The sequence below is a fragment of the Physcomitrium patens genome, chromosome 8 (assembly GCF_059467195.1).
Source record: "Physcomitrium patens ecotype Gransden chromosome 8, ASM5946719v1, whole genome shotgun sequence".
NCBI classification, from domain to species: domain Eukaryota; kingdom Viridiplantae; phylum Streptophyta; class Bryopsida; order Funariales; family Funariaceae; genus Physcomitrium; species Physcomitrium patens.
In genome coordinates this window covers 12,761,819-12,780,051 of record NC_143417.1, presented here as the reverse complement: position 1 = coordinate 12,780,051, position 18,233 = coordinate 12,761,819, and positions in this window count along the sequence as shown.

Below are 18,233 nucleotides of genomic sequence, written 5' to 3'. Positions count from 1 at the left end.
CCAGTACATGTAGAAGTCATAGATGGTCGTCCCTTGTCTTCTGGAGATGTCACTCATGAAACTCATCCTATAAAAGTAACAATAGACGGTCATGATAGCTACATAGCTTTTAACATAATTAAATCCCCGTCCAATCCAGTTATTTTAGGTTTATCCTGGCTAAAAAAATATAACCCTCGAATAGATTGGAATTCACGTAAACTTGACTTTTCCCAGAGCGTTATTAATAGTTCTACCAACCAAGTAAAAAATTATAAGTCTAGTACAGTAAAACCCGTACTGATAGGTGCAAAAGCATTTATACACGCAGCAAAAGAAGGATCAACTTTTGCTATTTATGCTGCACCTATTTCTGAAAACGTAAAGACTTCAAGTGGCATTCCAAGTCAATATCAGGAGTATCAAGACGTTTTTGAGAAAAAAAATGCAGATATTCTTCCTGAGCATCGTCCATATGATTGTTCAATCGACCTCAAGGAAGGAACTCAGCCACCATTTGGACCAATTTACAGTTTATCGCAAGATGAGATGGCTGAACTCAAGACATATATTGACGAGAATTTAGCAAAGAATTTCATACGCCATTCAAAATCTCCAGCAGGAGCTCCAATTCTATTCGTAAAGAAAAAAGATGGATCTTTACGAATGTGTGTTGATTATCGAGGACTCAACAAGATCACAATCAAGAACAGGTATCCATTACCTTTGATATCAGGACTCCTTGACCAGTTGAATCAAGCTAAGATCTATACAAAAATAGATCTAAGAGGAGCATATAATCTAGTACGAATCAAAGAAGGAGATGAATGGAAGACTGCGTTTCGAACCAGATATGGACATTTCGAATATAATGTCATGCCCTTTGGACTCACGAATGCACCAGCTGCTTTTCAACATCTCATGAATGATATATTTTGTGAATTCTTAGACAATTTTGTCGTCTGCTATCTAGACGATATCTTGATCTATTCCAAGAACGTCGAAGAACATGAAATACATGTTCGTCAAGTATTACAAAAACTTAGAGATGCAGGATTGTACGCCAAGATGGAAAAGTGTGTATTTCACACTACTCAAGTTGACTTTTTAGGATACATCATTTCAAATGATGGTCTCATGATGGATTCTAAGAAAGTCCAAACAATCGTGGATTGGAAGATTTCAAGGACGGTAAGAGATGTCCAATGTTTCTTGAGATTTGCCAATTACTATCGGATCTTCATCAAAGATTTCTCACGAGTTGCAGCTCCACTTACACGCTTGACTAGTAAAGATAAATTTCAATGGAATCAAGAAGCGAAAGCAGCATTTGAAGCCTTGAAGACATCGTTTGTCTCTGCACCAGTCTTATATCGTGTTGACTTTTCCAAGGCATTTTTTATGGAAACAGATGCATCAGATTTTGCCTTAGGTGCAGTTTTATCACAAATGGGAACAGATGACAAACTCCATCCGATAGCTTTTCATTCAAGAAAATTCTCAGCAACCGAGATCAATTATGAGATCCACGATAAAGAACTTCTTGCAATCGTGGATTCCTTTCAAGAATGGCGTCATTATCTAGAAGGCGCTTCTAGTCCAGTCACTGTGTATACAGATCACAAGAACCTCGAGTATTTCATGTCAGCACGCGTGTTGAATCGTCGTCAAGCTCGTTGGAGTATGTCTTTGTCAAGATTCGAGTTCATTATCACTTATCGGCCAGGAAAACAACAAGGTTTATCCGATGCCCTATCTAGACGTTCTTATTTTGTACCAAAAGAAGGAGATGCAGCTTTTGAGCAACAAAGAACGGTCCTCTTGAAACCGGAGCAATTTCATCTCCGAGCAATGAAATCAACATTGACTGTTGATTCAACTTTTCTCAAGCAAATCCAGTCCAGTATGTCCTCAGACCCTCTTGTTTATGATATCGAGAATAATTCTTCCAAGTCTCATGATCCTTCTAAGTTTGAGTTCAAGAATAATCTATTATATTTTGAAGGACGCCTATATGTTCCAGAAGGAGAAGCACGTTTACGTGTTCTTCAAGCACGTCATGACTTTCCAGCTGCAGGGCACTTTGGATATAATAAGACTTTGGAACTCATATCAAGAGATTTTTGGTGGCCACAAATGTGGAAGTCAGTCAAAGACTTTGTACAATCATGTGATATTTGTTCAAGATCAAAAATTCCTCGTCATCGACCTTACGGACTTCTTCAGCCATTACCTATACCAGAACAACCATGGTCTTCTGTTTCTATGGATTTCATCACAGATCTTCCAAGCTCAAGATCTTATGATTCTATATTTGTGATAGTAGATCGTTTCACCAAGATGGCACATTTTGTGCCATGTACAAAATCTATCACAGGTGAAGAAACAGCTAAGCTTTTCATTGATAATATCTATCACTATCATGGATTACCTAAAGATATCATATCGGATAGGGGAACTCAATTTGTGTCAAGATTTTGGAGGACCCTTTTCAAGATTTTAAAAGTGGACATAAAGCTATCTTCGGCTTTCCATCCTCAAACTGATGGACAAACAAAGCGCGTAAACCAAGTCTTGGAGCAATATTTAAGGTGTACTATCAACTACCAATAAGATGATTGGACAACCCTTCTGCCATTGGCAGAGTTTGCTTATAATAATACGGTACATTCTTCCACGCAACAAACACCTTTCTTTGCCAATTATGGCTATCATCCACGACTTGATACTTTTGATTTTTCAAAAGTTGATAATCCTGCAGCAGAAGATATGGCAAATCGGTTGTCAGAGTTACATGCAATAATGAAGACACAATTGAAGGAAGCTCAAGAACGACAAAAGATAAACGCAGATCTATATCGTAAGGAGCAACCACAAATCAACGTGGGTGATAAGGTATGGCTACTTCGTCGCAATATCAAGACTACTCGACCTTGTGACAAGTTGGACTATCGTAAGCTTGGCCCCTTTTCTGTTTCTGAACAGATCAACCCAGTTGCATATCGGTTACATCTACCGGAGTCAATGAAGATCCATCCTGTATTCCACGTATCTCTTCTTGAACCATATAAGACAGTGGATATACAAGGAAGAAGACAAATGCCACCGCCTCCTATAGAAGTAGATAATAATGAAGAATTTGAGGTGGAAGAGATATTAGACGTAAGGCGGCGCCGAAATAAGCTGGAATATCTTGTTCATTGGCGCGGATATGATATTAGTGAACGCACATGGGAGCCATCCAGGAATCTAGCAAATGCATCAGCTAAAGTCAAAGTTTTTTATCAACGACATCCATCAAAACCAAGATGAAAATCTCTCTTATAAAAGAGACAAGATTGAGGCAAGATAACATTCAATTTCCTATCCTTGTTTGTAACTTCTTTACATTTGTGATGCTATTTAGATGGAGAGCCAACAACCAGCGGATTCAACTCAAGAACCTTCGTTTATTGACTTGTCGGATGAGACATTACGATTGTCACATCGTTTAAGTTGACGCAATCAAGATGAAGATCTTCAAGAACGACATGTTCTTCCTCGAACAGATGGTGAGATACAACGCGTTTGGTATCATGATTTGGGAAGGGACTCCCGATGTTTGGTGATTTTGCTAGAGGTAGGAACAACTCCTGATGGTGTTCCGAATATTCTATTCGAAGGAAGTTATGAAGGCCTCAATAATTATCAAATAACTGGGTGGTCTTCCCGCCCTGGTATGGGACACTACCGATGGTTGAGAGGCCCTATCAATCATCTTCGAAGAGAACAGAGATCAGAGTATGTGGCGAATACAATTCGTCGCATCATAGATTTCTTCAACATATGATGACCGCTCCTCGTGGAACTCGTCTCTAGAAGGGGGGATAATGTCACGGCCATAATCATGTAAGCTAATAATTACATATAGAAATAGGTAGAAGTAAGTAAAAGTAGATAAAAGTAAGTTAATTATATAATATTTAATATAGAAGCTTCCTAGAAACTTCCTAGACGCTGCTTTGACTACATAGGTATTTTTAATTGACTTTTTGGATTAGAAACGTGGTCAACAAGTTGGCCATGTGCCACACATGTTGTTAGCTTGAAGATCAAGCTAACTATGTGGCCCACACGTAGAAAAACTTGCCTTGTAAGTCAAGGCATGTGTCCTACGAAGTCAACACATATTGGAGGTCCTATAGAACGTCGCCACGTAGCCCCTAGTTAGATAGTATATATAGAGACAAGAGTGAAGGCTTCTTCACTCTTGTCAACTCCTTTCTTGCTTCTAGTCCAGGTTCAAGAGTCTTTAGTTTCTTGTCTTGTGGCAATAGCCATTCCAGTTTCCTTTTAATATACCTACTTGTTTATATTTTGACTTATTATATCGAGATAGCCTTTTGGTGTATATTTTTCCTCATCGAGTCTTTGTCCTTGACATAAGGTGTCAATTTTACCTTAATACTAAATACTCAATTAAAAAATATAAAGGCACTAAGATATAAAAAGATAATAGAATATTGGATGTGGTATTATTAGCACAAAGTCATACAATTACCTTAATGTCAATACCAAATCATATCTTTTCTTTGACCACCTCTCAAGGTAAAGATGCAAGGTGCCTCTTTCTTCTCTTTTCCATTATCAAAGAAAAAAATCCAACTATCTTTGTGAGATCATTTAGTTCGTTAGTAGAATAAATACAAAATAAGATAAGACCATCAAATCAGAACACTATATAATTAAGGAATCACTATTGAAATGGTGATGACATGCTCACTCTCAAATTCAAATAGAATAACTAGAAATTAGTATATTTCCAAAAAAAACTCGTCCAAAGAAGACCTCAATACAAATAAAATATTGAATCTACAACTATTAGTCATACATGGTCAATACATGTATGGTACAAAATGAGGACAAAGAAGGTAGGGCTAGAATTTTGTAGAACAAGTTGCTCTTCTACTACTTATAGAAGATATTTAGTAATACCATTTTGCCTCATTTTGCTTAGTCACTTCAAACTAGGTGGTTATACCTCAAATTCTAAAATGAATTGATACTTGGGCATCTTTACTAATTCAAATCAAAAATAATGTGAATAAAATATACTCTCCAATAATAATACAAGGAACAAAATATATACTAAAAATAGGCTTTTGAAAAATTCAATCATTATTATAGGAATATAAAAAATTATTAAATTTTTTACGATACTCAATCAATTAATCATTAGTAAGAAATCAATATGCATAGAAGAAGAGAAGAAAGAAGAAGGGGAGATGAAGAAAAGAAAGGTATAGGGACTAATGTTGTGATCTACCACGGCTAATGATTAAAAGAGAGAAAAAAAAATTATATTATAGAAGAACTTATTTTACAATATTATAAAAAACTATCTTTAAAATATAGATAATAGTTGAAAAAATAATAAAATTAAAGAATGTTAATACTGCCATTTTACAAAATAAGCTTCTATTTACTTTGTAGGACCATAAATAAGGCAAAAAAAAGTATATTAGAAAATTAAATAATCTAAGCATGTATAAGAAGGAATTAAGAATAGATTTTAGTAAAATTTACCTCAAGAAGCTAAGAATTTATACCCAAAGAGGACTAGCTATCAACTTGGATCAAAATCAGATCCTAAGGTACAAAATTCTACACCAATGGTGACTCTGGAATTCTTTGGTAGATTGAAGGGTGGGATGTGAGAGAAAACTTAAAGAGAGATATTTGGGCATTGATTTTATGTCAATTATATCAATACTAAGTTTTTAAGGGATTTTCATAGTTAATAATGTTCTTGGTTGGTTTAGATTTTGAGAAATAAAAATATATTTAAAAATTTGAGGATTTCTTAAGTTTTTAGGTGTGCATATATATCAATTTTATGCAATGTATTGGTGTACTAGTTATAAATGTGTATGAAAATTTTGAAGTCAATTAAAAAACTAGATCAAAGTGTGTAAAGGTTTTTGTGGGTTGAGGTCTCAGAAATTGAAGTTGAAGGGCCAATGAATATTTCTAAAATCTTTAGCAATCTATCAATTGGATTGAAGTGAATTTTTTTGTATAGATACTAGACTCAATTTTTAATATTTTGGATGAAATTTGGAAGCAATTCAGTAGTTCAAGAAGGAGATATTGATGCCAAAAGTTTAGCATTCAGATTGGAATAGGAGGCCATCTAACACCTTATCAAATTATCTTGTATTTCTTTCAATTGGTAAGTATAATTGATTTCATCTTTCTTGTGCTTGTTTTTAATTAAGATATTAAGAATTGTGAAGATTTTGAATTAATATCAATGGTTTCATCATTAGTTGTTGACATTCCAATTTGCTATAGAATTTGGTTTAGGATTTGCCTACAATTTAATTAGGGCTTAGGATTTGGTCTAGGATTTGGTTAGGATTAGGATTTTTTAGGATTTTATTTTGAACTTGATTAGGAATTGATTAAAGTTCGACATAAGATTTGATTAAGATTCAATTAAGATTTGACTTAGGATTTGATTAAGATTCAATTAGGATTTGACTTAGGATTTGATTAAGGTTCAACTAGGATTTTAATTAGGATTTGATTAAGGTTTTAATTAGGATTATATTAGGATTTTAATTGAGACTATATTCGGTTTTTTATTTTTATTATTTTTTATTATTTTTTTAAAAAAAATCTATTTCTAATATGTCTTTAAGATTATTGTTATTTTTTCAAAGGTTTATTTTTATATTTCTTTAAGATTTCATGTTATTTATTTTGGATTACTTTGGAACTTCTTTAAGTTTCTTTTATAACTTCATTTAAATTTATTTTAGATTAATCAAAGTTTAATTAAGATTATTAGATCTACTTAAGATTATTTAAGATTCTATTAGACTTGGTAGGATTGTTTTTATATTTTTACTTTGATAGCTACAAGCCTGGTGCATTTTCAAGTAAGAATACACATAATATAATATTAGGCCATCAAAATTAAATGGAGTTGACTTGGATACAAATAGTCCAATTGTTCTTCTAAAAAAAAAGCCCACTTTAATAGAAGTTTTAACACCTACTATTACAAGAGCTCTACTCATAGAAACTATGGCTTTTTATAAAAAAGATGGTGATGTTTTATGGTTTAGCATCCCATCCATCTCAGTAAAAACTAGGCCCAACCATTTGAGTGAGCAACTTGTAGAAATATTTGATACACTTTTTTTGTTGAAAGACTTAATACCATCTTCTATTATTTCTTGCAAAAATTAATCAATACCAATAGAGTGCACCATGACTATTCTATATAGATCAATTATAGAATTAAAAATTTTAGCTTCTCAATTTTAATCTATTTATATTATTAGTTTAGGAGTGATGTCAATGGCTTACCTCTCAAAGTTGTATATTAATATTGACAGTCCTTTAATCTTCAAATTTGAAGTTTCAATATTAAGAACTTCTATTGAGGTAGCAATGTTATATAGTACTATAGTCATTAAATAAATAAATAAATAAATATTTTATTATAAAAAATCATAATAAAAATTAAAAATTAAAAATAATAATAATAAAAAGATAGTAAAAATTTTAGTCTTAATATTGCCTATTTGTAGAAAAGTCTCTTATTTACTTTGTAGAAACATAAATGAGTCAAATCAAAATAAATGAAATAAGTAATTGATATAATCATATTTAAAAAAAGATTAAAAATATGTTTTAGTAAAAATTACCTTAAAATATGAAGAATTGATATTTAGAGAAGACTAGTTGTGAACTAAGATTATAATTAGACATTGAAGTACAAAACTATATATCTATAATAATTTCGGATTTCTTTGATAAATTGGATAGTGAGGTTTGAAAGCAAACTAGATTAGACTTCTTTAAGCATTAATTTTGAAGGATTTGAGTTTGTTATGACTTTATAAGAACTTTTCAAATTTAAGGTTGTTTTGGATGGCTTTAGTTTTTGTGAAATAAAATAGGATTGATATTTTGGATAGTTTTGTAAGTTTTTTAATTAATCTATGAATGAAAATTTGTAGATTTGTGACTATAATTATTCTATGTGTGTTATGAATATGGACTTAATTAAATAATTATGTTGAAGATTATTGAAGTTCAAGTAGGTTGAGATCTCAAAAATTAGAATTTTAAGATCAATGAAAGTTTCTAAGATCTTTATCAATTTGCTAGTTGGATTTATAATTTCTTTATGTTTTCTTTATGATTTAAGATTAATTTATGATTTCTTTATATTTTTGTTGTAATTTTTTTAAGACTCTTTTGGAATTTAATTAAAAAATGATTAATATTGTTATAATTTAATTCGAATTTATTTAGGATGCTATTAGAATTCTTACAATCTTCTTCTTCCAAGTTCTATTTTATCTTGCACAATTGAGTGCTTGGTGCATTCTCAAGCAAACTTCACAAAATACAACAATGGTATTATATAGTAATGTAACCATTAAGTGAAAGAAAAGAAAAAGTATTTTAATATAGAAGAGCCTAATTAAAAATATGTAGTAAAAAAATATAGATAAATATTAGGCAAGTAGTAAAATCTATTAGTGTTAGAATTGTCTTTTATAAAAATAGATTCTATTTATTTTATAGAGCCTTAAATGAAAAAAAATAAAGAATATAAGCATATATAGAAAGAAATTAGGAGTTGATATTAGCAAAAATTATCTCAAGGAGATAAGGATTGATACCCAAAGAGGATCAGTTGCTAATTAGGATTGAAATCAGATCCTAAGGCACAAAACCAAGTACCTATAGCAATTTTCAAGTTTTGCTATAAATTAGAGAATAGAATTTAGAAGAAAAGTTAAGAGAATTTTTTTGAAAGTTTGTTTTAAATTTTTTGGACTGTTATTGAGGTTTTGAGATATTTTCAAAGTTAATAATATATTAAGTAGGTTTAGATTTTAAGAAATAAAAGCATGTTTATAAATTTGAGGATTTTTTGGATTTTGTAGTGTATTTTCAAGTGAAATTTTGGTAGTTTGTTGTTGTATTTGTTGTAAATATGTATAAAAAATTTGAAGTCAATTGAGCAATTAGATTGAAGCATATGAGGATTTTTGTGGATTATGGTCTTAGAAATTTGAGATTTAGGATTAGAGAGTGATTCCAAGATCTAATAATATATGCCAATTGGATTAAAGCATAAATTTGTGAGAAAAATTAAGACTTAAATAACTACATATAATCTAATTTTTGGAATAATCATTCAATTATTAATTTAGTAAGGAGAAATTGGTGTTAAAAAATCAACATTCAAGTTAGAAAAGAATGACAACTAATGACTAGGAGATTTTGGGAGCTTTGTTCGCTAATGATAGGTGTAATCTTCTTCAAGTATATTGTACTTGTTGCTTATTTAGTTGTTGCAAGGTATAAAAAATTTGAGCCGAAATCAATGATTTAATGATTAATTATTGAATATTTAATCTATTGTAGATTATTAAGATTTATTTAAGATTTAAGAATTAATTAAAGATTCATTAGGATTGATTTGGGATCTAGGATTTGATCAAGTTTTGATTAGAGCTTAATTAGAATTTAATATTTTTCTACAATTTGATTAGAATTTGGTTAAGATTTAGAATTTGTCTAAAATTTGATTAAGATTTAGAATTTTTCTAGAATTTGATTAAGATTTAAGATTTGATTAGGATTTGATTAAGATTTAACTAAATTTTGATTAAGGTTTATTTAGGATTTATTTGAGATTTGATTAGGATTTTATTAATATTTATTAGAATTAATCTAAGATTTAGCATTTTATTAGGATTTGACATAGAGATTAATTAAGTCTTAACAGGATTTTAATTAGAATTTGACCTAAGATTTTATTAAGATTTATTAAGATTTTAATTAAGATTTTAATTAGGATTTGACCTAACATTTGATTAAGGTTCATTCGAGTTTCAATTAAAATTTGATCTGAGATTTGATTAAGATTCATTAGAATTTTAATTAATATTAAATTAAGATTTGATTAAAATTTATTTATGATTTTTATTTTTAATATTTTTTTAGAATTTTGTATTGTTTCTTTAAAAGTCAAAAGTATCAAGTCATGGATGATAACCATAATTAGCAAAGAAAGGTGTTTGTTTTGTAAAAGAATGTACTGTGTTATTATAAGCAAACTCTGCCAATAATAAAAGAGTTGTCCAATCATCTTGTTGGTAGTTAATGGTACATCTTAAATACTGCTCCAAAACTTGATTAACACGTTTCGTTTGTCCATCAGTTTGAGGATGGAAAGTCGAAAATAGTTTTATATCCACTTTTCGAATCTTGAAAAAAGTCCACCAAAATCTTGATACAAATTGAGTTCCATTATCTAATATAATATCCTTGGGTAATCCATGATAGCAATAGATATTGTCAAGAAAGAGCTTAGTTGTTTCTTTACCTATGATAGATTTTGTACATAGTACAAAATGTGCCATCTTGCTAAAATCATCTACAATCACAAATATAGAGTCATAAGAACCTGAGATTGGAAGATCTGTGATGAAATCCATAGAAATAAAAGACCTTGTTTGTTCTGGAATGGATAATGGCTGAAGAAGTTCGTAAGGTTGATGACGAGGAGTTTTTGATCTTCAGCAAATATCACAAGATTGTACAAAATCTTTTACTGCTTTCCACATTTGTGGCTACCAAAAGTCCTTGGATATGAGTTCCAAAGTTTTATTATATCCAAAATGTCCTACTACTGAAAGTCATGACGAGCTTAAAGAATACATAATCAAGCTTCACATTCGAGAATATATAGGCGTCCCTCAAAATATAGTAGATTCTCCTTGAATTCAAACTAAGAAGTATCATAAGACTTTGAAGGATTTCTCTTCATATCACAAATAAGAAGATCAGAAGACATACTTGATTGAACTTGGTTAATGAAAGTTGAATCAATAGTTAGTGTTGATTTTATTGCTCAAAGATGAAGATGCTTTGGCTTCAAGAGAATTGTTCATTGTTGATCAAAAGTAGCATCTCCTTACTTTGATGCAAGATAAGATCATCTAAAGAGTGCATCTGACAAACCTTGTTGTTTTCCTGGTCGATAAGTGATTTTGAATTCAAATCTTGACAAAGTTATACTCTAATAGGCTTGGCGACGATTCAAAATACATGCTGACATAAAATATTCAAGGTTCTTATGATCTGTATACACTGTGACTGAGCTAGAAGCACCTTCTAGATAATGGTGCCATTCTTGAAACGAATCCACGATTACAAGAAGTTCTTTGTCGTGGATCTTATAGTTGATCTCGGCTATTGAAAATTTTTTGGAATGAAAAGCTATTACGTGAAGTTTAGCATCTGTTCCCATTTGTGATAATACAACACCCAAAGCAAAGTTTGATGCATTTATTTCTATAAAAAATGGCTTAGAAAAATCGATGCGATACAAGATTGGTGCAGAAATGTATGTTGTCTTCAAAGCTTCAAATGCTACTTTTGCTTCTTAATTGAAGTTTATCTTTGCAAGTCAAATGTGTAAGTGGAGCTGCAACTTGAGAGAAGTCTTTGATGAAGATCCGATAGTAGTTGGCAAATCCCAAAAAACATTGGACATATCTTACCGTTTTTGGGATCTTCTTATCTATAATAGTTTGAACTTTCTTAAGATCCAACATAAGTCCATCATTTGAAATGATGTATCCTAAGAAGTCGACTTGAGTAGTGTGAAATATACACTTTTTTATCTTGGCATAGAATCCCACATCTCTTAGTTTTTGTAATACTTGGTGAACATGAAGTTCATGTTCTTTCGGATTCTTAAAATAGATTAAAATATCGTCTGGATAACATACAACAAAGTCATCTAAAAAATCCTAAAAGACATCATTCATTAGATGTTGGAATGCTATTGGTGCATTTGTAAATCCAAAAGTATGACATTGTATTCAAAATATCCATACCTTGTTTGAAACGCAGTCTTCCATTCATTTCCTTCTTTGATGCATACCAAATTATATGCTCCCCATAGATCTATTTTTGTATAGATCTTAGCTTGATTCAACTGATCAAGAAGTCCAGATATGAAAGGTAGCGGGTACCTATTTTTTATAGTGATTTAGTTGAGTCCTTGATAATCAACACACATCCGCAATGATCCATCTTTTTTCTTCACAAATAAAATTGGAGCTCCTGCTAGAGATTTGGAATGGCATATGAAATTTTTGGCCAAATTCTCTTCAATATATTCCTTGAATTCAGCTAACTCATTTTGAGATAAATTATAGATTTGTCCAAATGGTGGTTGTACTCCTTCTTGAAGGTCAATTGAGCAGTCATAGGAACGATGTTCTGGAAGAATATCTGCATTCTTTTTCTCAAATTATTCTTTAAAATCTTGATATTGGCTTGGAATGCCACTTGAAGTCTTTCCACTAATAGAAATAGGTCTGGCATAAATGACACAAGGTGATCCTTCTTTTGCAGCATACAAGAAAGCACTTGCACCTACAAATATAGGTTTAATTTTACTAGATTTATGACTTTCTACTTGATTAACTACACTCTTAGTTATACTTTCAAAAAATTCAAGACTATGAGAAGTTCAATCTATTTTAGGATTATATTTTTTTAGCCATGATAAACCTAAAATGACTGGATTAGAAAGAGATCTAATAATATTAAATATTATAAAGCTACTATGACCATTAGTTGCTATTTCTATAGGAAGAATTTCATGAGTAACATCTCCTGAAGACAACGCATGACCATCTATGACTTCTACATGAACAGGTTTAATTTTCTTTACTAAAAATATGCTATGTCTTTTAGCAAATTTTTTATCTAAGAAACATGCTCAGGCTCTTGAATCTAGCAAGGCAGAGGCTTTGAGATGTTTAGATTCTAGAATAATATTTATCATAAAACATGGAGAGGGTTCTGAGGAGAGGATAGGATCTTCACTAGGCGTTGTACAAGGTTCCAGTTCCACAGTCCTTATTGTAGCTGGACAAATTCATTTTTTGACATGCTATCTTCTTTGATCGCCGTACTCCTCATTTTATGGTTGCATCGCTTCTTTGGACAATGTTGAGCAGTGTACTTAGGTTCTCTACAATATAAGCACAATCTTTTTTAACGACGATGAGTCTTTTCTTGCTCAATAAGAGGTTTGAAACGTACTGCATCAATTTACATATCCTCTACTTCCGAATGTATGTGTTGAAGAGGTGTTGGTGTTGTCATTGAATTATAGTAACGTTGAGGTCCACTTGTACGCTTCTTAGATCGGAATTCAAAAAGGCGATTGTCGCACTTCACAGTAAAGTCAATTACTTGACTCAATGTTTAAGGATGAGGTAAGTTGAGCATTAATTTTTTTATCTCATATTGTAATCCGTAGAAAAATTGGCTAATAAGTGCAGCATCATCTCACTTGATATCAGTTGAAAGTTATCAAAATTGTGAAGTATATGACGTTACTGATCGATTGCCTTATCATAAAATATGGATCTTATTGGTTGCAACACAAATTGCATCATGTTCTCTATACATGGATCAAAACTCAGTCAAAAAAATCTCTAGATTATCCAATATTGGATCTTGTCATTCAAGAAAAGATGAAAACTATGATAATGTTGAACCTGAAAGAAGCATATCAATGAATCTAACTTACAATCCTAGAGTTGGATAGCTTTAGAGTTGAAGTTTAATCACAAGTTGTACTTGATTCATAAATCCTCTAAACTTTGATCTGGTGCCATCAAACTTCTCAAGTAGGGTAATTCTTGGTTCTCTAACATTGGAAGGGCGTTCCACCTTAGGAGAAGGGACATGATTTGGTGTAGATGTTGAAGCAGCTCCAGTCATTTCTATATCTTCACTTCCTGCCAATCTTGTTACTCCTTGTCATGGTAAATTGAGTTGATTCATCATAAGCATTAACTCCCTCAATTGCTCTTGCATTTGTGCCATTGCACTCTTCATTTCAGTAAGTTCTGCCATGATAATACTTAAAAAAGAGAATATTTCTAATATTGCTCAAGTCAAATAGAATAGAAGACTTGAGAACAAAGAAAATACTAAGGACAATATCAGTTTAGAAGAGGATAATCTGCAACTTCTAAAATGCTTGTGTCTTATCAAGAAAAAGGGATAATCCACTCTTAATCAAGATTAGACAAAGCTCTGATATTGTAAGTATATTCTTGTCAATCTGTCAAAGACAAAAACATGATAAAGACAAATGAACAAGTGAGACTTCTCTCAAAGAAAGATGACAAAATAGAAATAACTTGATATATATATATATATATATAAAGAAAGAAAGAAACTGGAATGGCTATTGCCTAAAGCCAAGAAAATTAGAGACTCTTGAAACTGGACTAGAAGCAAGAAAGAAGTTGACAAGAATGAAGAAAGCTTCACTCTTGTTTCTATATATACTATCTAACTAGGGGCTATGTGGCGACGTTCTAAAGGACCTCCAATATGTATTGACTTTGTAGGACACATACCTTGACTTACCAGGCAAGTTTTTCTACATGTGGGCCACATAGTTAGTTTGGTCTTCAAGCTAACAACATGTGTGGCACATGGCAAACTTGTTTGACTACGTTTCTAATCCAAAAAGTTAATTAAAGACACCTATAAAGTCAAAGCAGTATCTATAAAGCTTCTAGAAAGCTTCCATACCAAATATTATAGAATTAACTTATTTTTACCTACTTTTATTTACTTCTACCTATTTATACATGTAATTATTGGCTTACATGTGTATGTCCATGACACTTATCACTGTTGTCAAAGTGGTATATAAGTTATATGTAAAGATATTATAAATTTGTCTATAATCTATTTTAATAGAGGTACATTTAAAGGCAACCATTTATCTTTCTTAAGTTAGACATTTTCAAAGTTTATGATATAAAAAATTAGTTTGTTTTATTTTAAGTAATATTAAAATTTAGATTTCAAATTGAATATGTGGATATAATTAAAATATTATTCTATGATTTTAATGCAAGTGTTAAAATTAATGGCTCTTAAGTTCTTTCATTTGAGTTAGGTAGAAGGATACATTAAAGGTATTCATTAGTACCATATCTCTTTTTTATTATTGTAGAAGTGTTCAACCATATGGTGAAATCAACAATAGATTTTTATTTAGTCCAAGGGTTAGTTTTTCTAGTAGAAAATATGCAATAAGTTTTTGCATAATATATAGATGATACCTCTTTCATTTTAAAAGGTGAGGAAAATCCATTATATTTTTTCTTAAGTTCGAGATTAGTTCTCAATTAGAAAAAGTCATATTGATATTGAAAAGTTGAAGATCCTCAATCAACTGAAATAAATATCCTAGGAATCATATGGATAGACATTGGATATATTAACAAGTTGCTACGTACTCTTTTTGATCTGTATATGTTTTCTTTAGTAATTGACGACTTCCTCAAAGCTTGTATTGATAAGAAGCTTCAATACTAGAGTACAACTAAGGTATCATTATAGGCCACTATGTGATTGTTAATAGGATTTTATTCTCTTCTACTTTTTTTTTTGGAGCCATATCGAAAAGAACAAAGGCAAGTATAGCAAAAGCTAGATTCCAAATTTAAAGTTATATATAATCTAGAAATCTATAAAGAGCTCATACTAAAGTCTTATAGTTGTAGTATTGTTAATCCAAAGATAATAGTGGCATAGATATGATCGATTATTTAAATATATTAACTTTTCTAATATCCAAATGGATTCTTAAGGCATGTGAGTTTGATAGGTCTAACTTACATATATTACTGAAATTTAAATTTAGCCACTTTTAGTCATATTTTAAAGAAAGTTGAGCACTTAAGTTAGAAAATTTTATTCTCTTCTAGCTTTAAATCCTTATAGATCCATAAAATTATTGCATAGAATACAACCATTAGTGGACTTGGAAACCATTGAAGCTTTCTTTTGTCATACACATCCTTTCTACTTGATTTAAGAGTGCAGGTTAGTTGATATAGTAATGACATGGTTGCCTTTCCAATTCTTATATGGTAAGTTCTTAGTGGCACCAATTCCGTCTATATTGAGGTAGTATATATTCCTACCTTCCTATTAATTACTTTCAGATTTAGAGTCCTATTTATCTCACATAATCTACAACGTGACATATAGCTAGGATCAAACACATTATAAAGATCTTGTCATTGAGTACAGATGGTCAAAATTATATGAGGATAAAAGAAAAAAAATATTTTTTTTATTTTATGGATGAATTGACATTCTTAAGTGAGATCCAAAGAAGTTTTAATAGACATCTATAAAGAATAAGGTACCATTCATGTTATATTTAACTAAATAGATTAAGAACTATTAAAAGCCAAGCATATTATTTCCAATCTTATCATGAATAAATAGACTACAATTCTTTTAAATGATTATTTTTTTCAATAGAAGATTTCTTTTCAAAAGAAGATTGTATCAGTAAAAATTTGAACCAATAAGGAGTAGGACCTTTTGTGGCTGCTATGGTACTATATTATTGCAGTCAATATATAGTGGAGATGCATTAATCAAGATATTAACTTCTATTTTTTTGTGAGTTCAAGAAGAGTAAAAAAATAAATATTCTATTAATTTTGGAAATATTCATTTGTCCAATGTATTTAGTAGTAGGGCAAACACATCTTAAATCTCCACATGCATGGTTAAGATATCAACAAAACATGGCATCATTTCTTGTAAAAGTAAGGTTTTTTCTTAGACTACATCTTACACAAATACAAATACTCCAATGTTACATAGTCTTTGATCTGATTAGTTATATTGTTAACAATATAAAAATAAAATAAAATAAAATAAAAAATGATATTGTATTTTAAAATATTTTATAGGTACTAAACAAGTTACTTCAGTCTATACGAGATTATAAATTATAGGTAGTTGAAGTGGTCAGTTGCAAATTATAATAAGATATTATACTCTATATAAGGTACAAAGTTGATTCAATGGTTTAAAAATAGATAGTACTACCATGGTCTCTTTTCATCTACCATAGATGAAAAACCTTAATAGGCTCTTTTTGGACCAATTGTAGGCTTTATTTTTTAACTACCTTAGGAATTATAATCAATATTATCTTGATGATTGGCCTTTATCCAAATTACACCTTAAAGCCATTTTGTATTAATATGGTTATAAGAATAATAGTGCCACGATAGCATAACACTAAGTCTTTGTAGTTATTGTAGTCTCAATTGTATTAGTATTCTTATCTAAGTCATATGTGAGTAGACTAATTGTAATCTATTTTTATGGTAATAAAGTTTTTTTTGTTTAAAATAAATAAATAAATAAATAAATAAAATATCATTTCTTTAGCTACTTATTGCCAACTATTCCATCCTAAAAAGAAGACAATACTTGAAAATCTTTAAAAGGCATCAATAATAAAGAATATCTAGACTGGACTCCTAATATAAACATTCGAGCAAAGCATTTTTTAGGATGTTGTAATGTAATTGCTTTACACAACTATTTGAAGCAGCTAAAGGTCAAATCAGTTCAACATAATTTATTATCAATAAACTTCTTTTATAATAATATCATTGTAATTAGAAAGTTGAGCACTTCTATTTACCGAGCCACTACCATAAACAACTTCATCAAATTTATATGTTCAATTTAGAGGGTCTCCTTTCTATTCTTAAAAGCTATTAATATATGTATCCATCATTAGATGAATGTTCTTTGAATTCAATTCTTAAAAAAAATTATGGCACAAGATAATGCAAGTTGTAAAGTATTCTTTGACAAGGATGTGGCCATTAATTTTATTGGGAAGAAAGAGCTTCCTTGATGGTAAGGTGCTTGGCACTCCCAAATATGATTATAGTCCACCTTCAATATATGTTAATATTTATGAGCAAGAAAACTTGTAACTTTTATGTCATGTTAACACTTTAATACTAATTGGAATAGTATAGATAATTTGTAATACTTATGTAATTTTTAAATTAAAAATAATAATATTTATATTAATAAAAATAAAAATATATAAGATATGAATGTTGTCATATATTTAAGCATAGTAAATAAATATATCTAAAGTAATTTGATGAGATTCTTATGCATACTAAGATCTTATTTCTTTTTGAAGTATTCTAATACTTTGGATGAGAGGTGTAACATCAGTAGGCTTTTGTTCCAAAAATTGTTTCAAGATCACTAATACACTTTTAGCATTCTTGAATCTTACTTTATCTACTACCACATCACCAATTTATACATTATTTGCTTCTTTAATA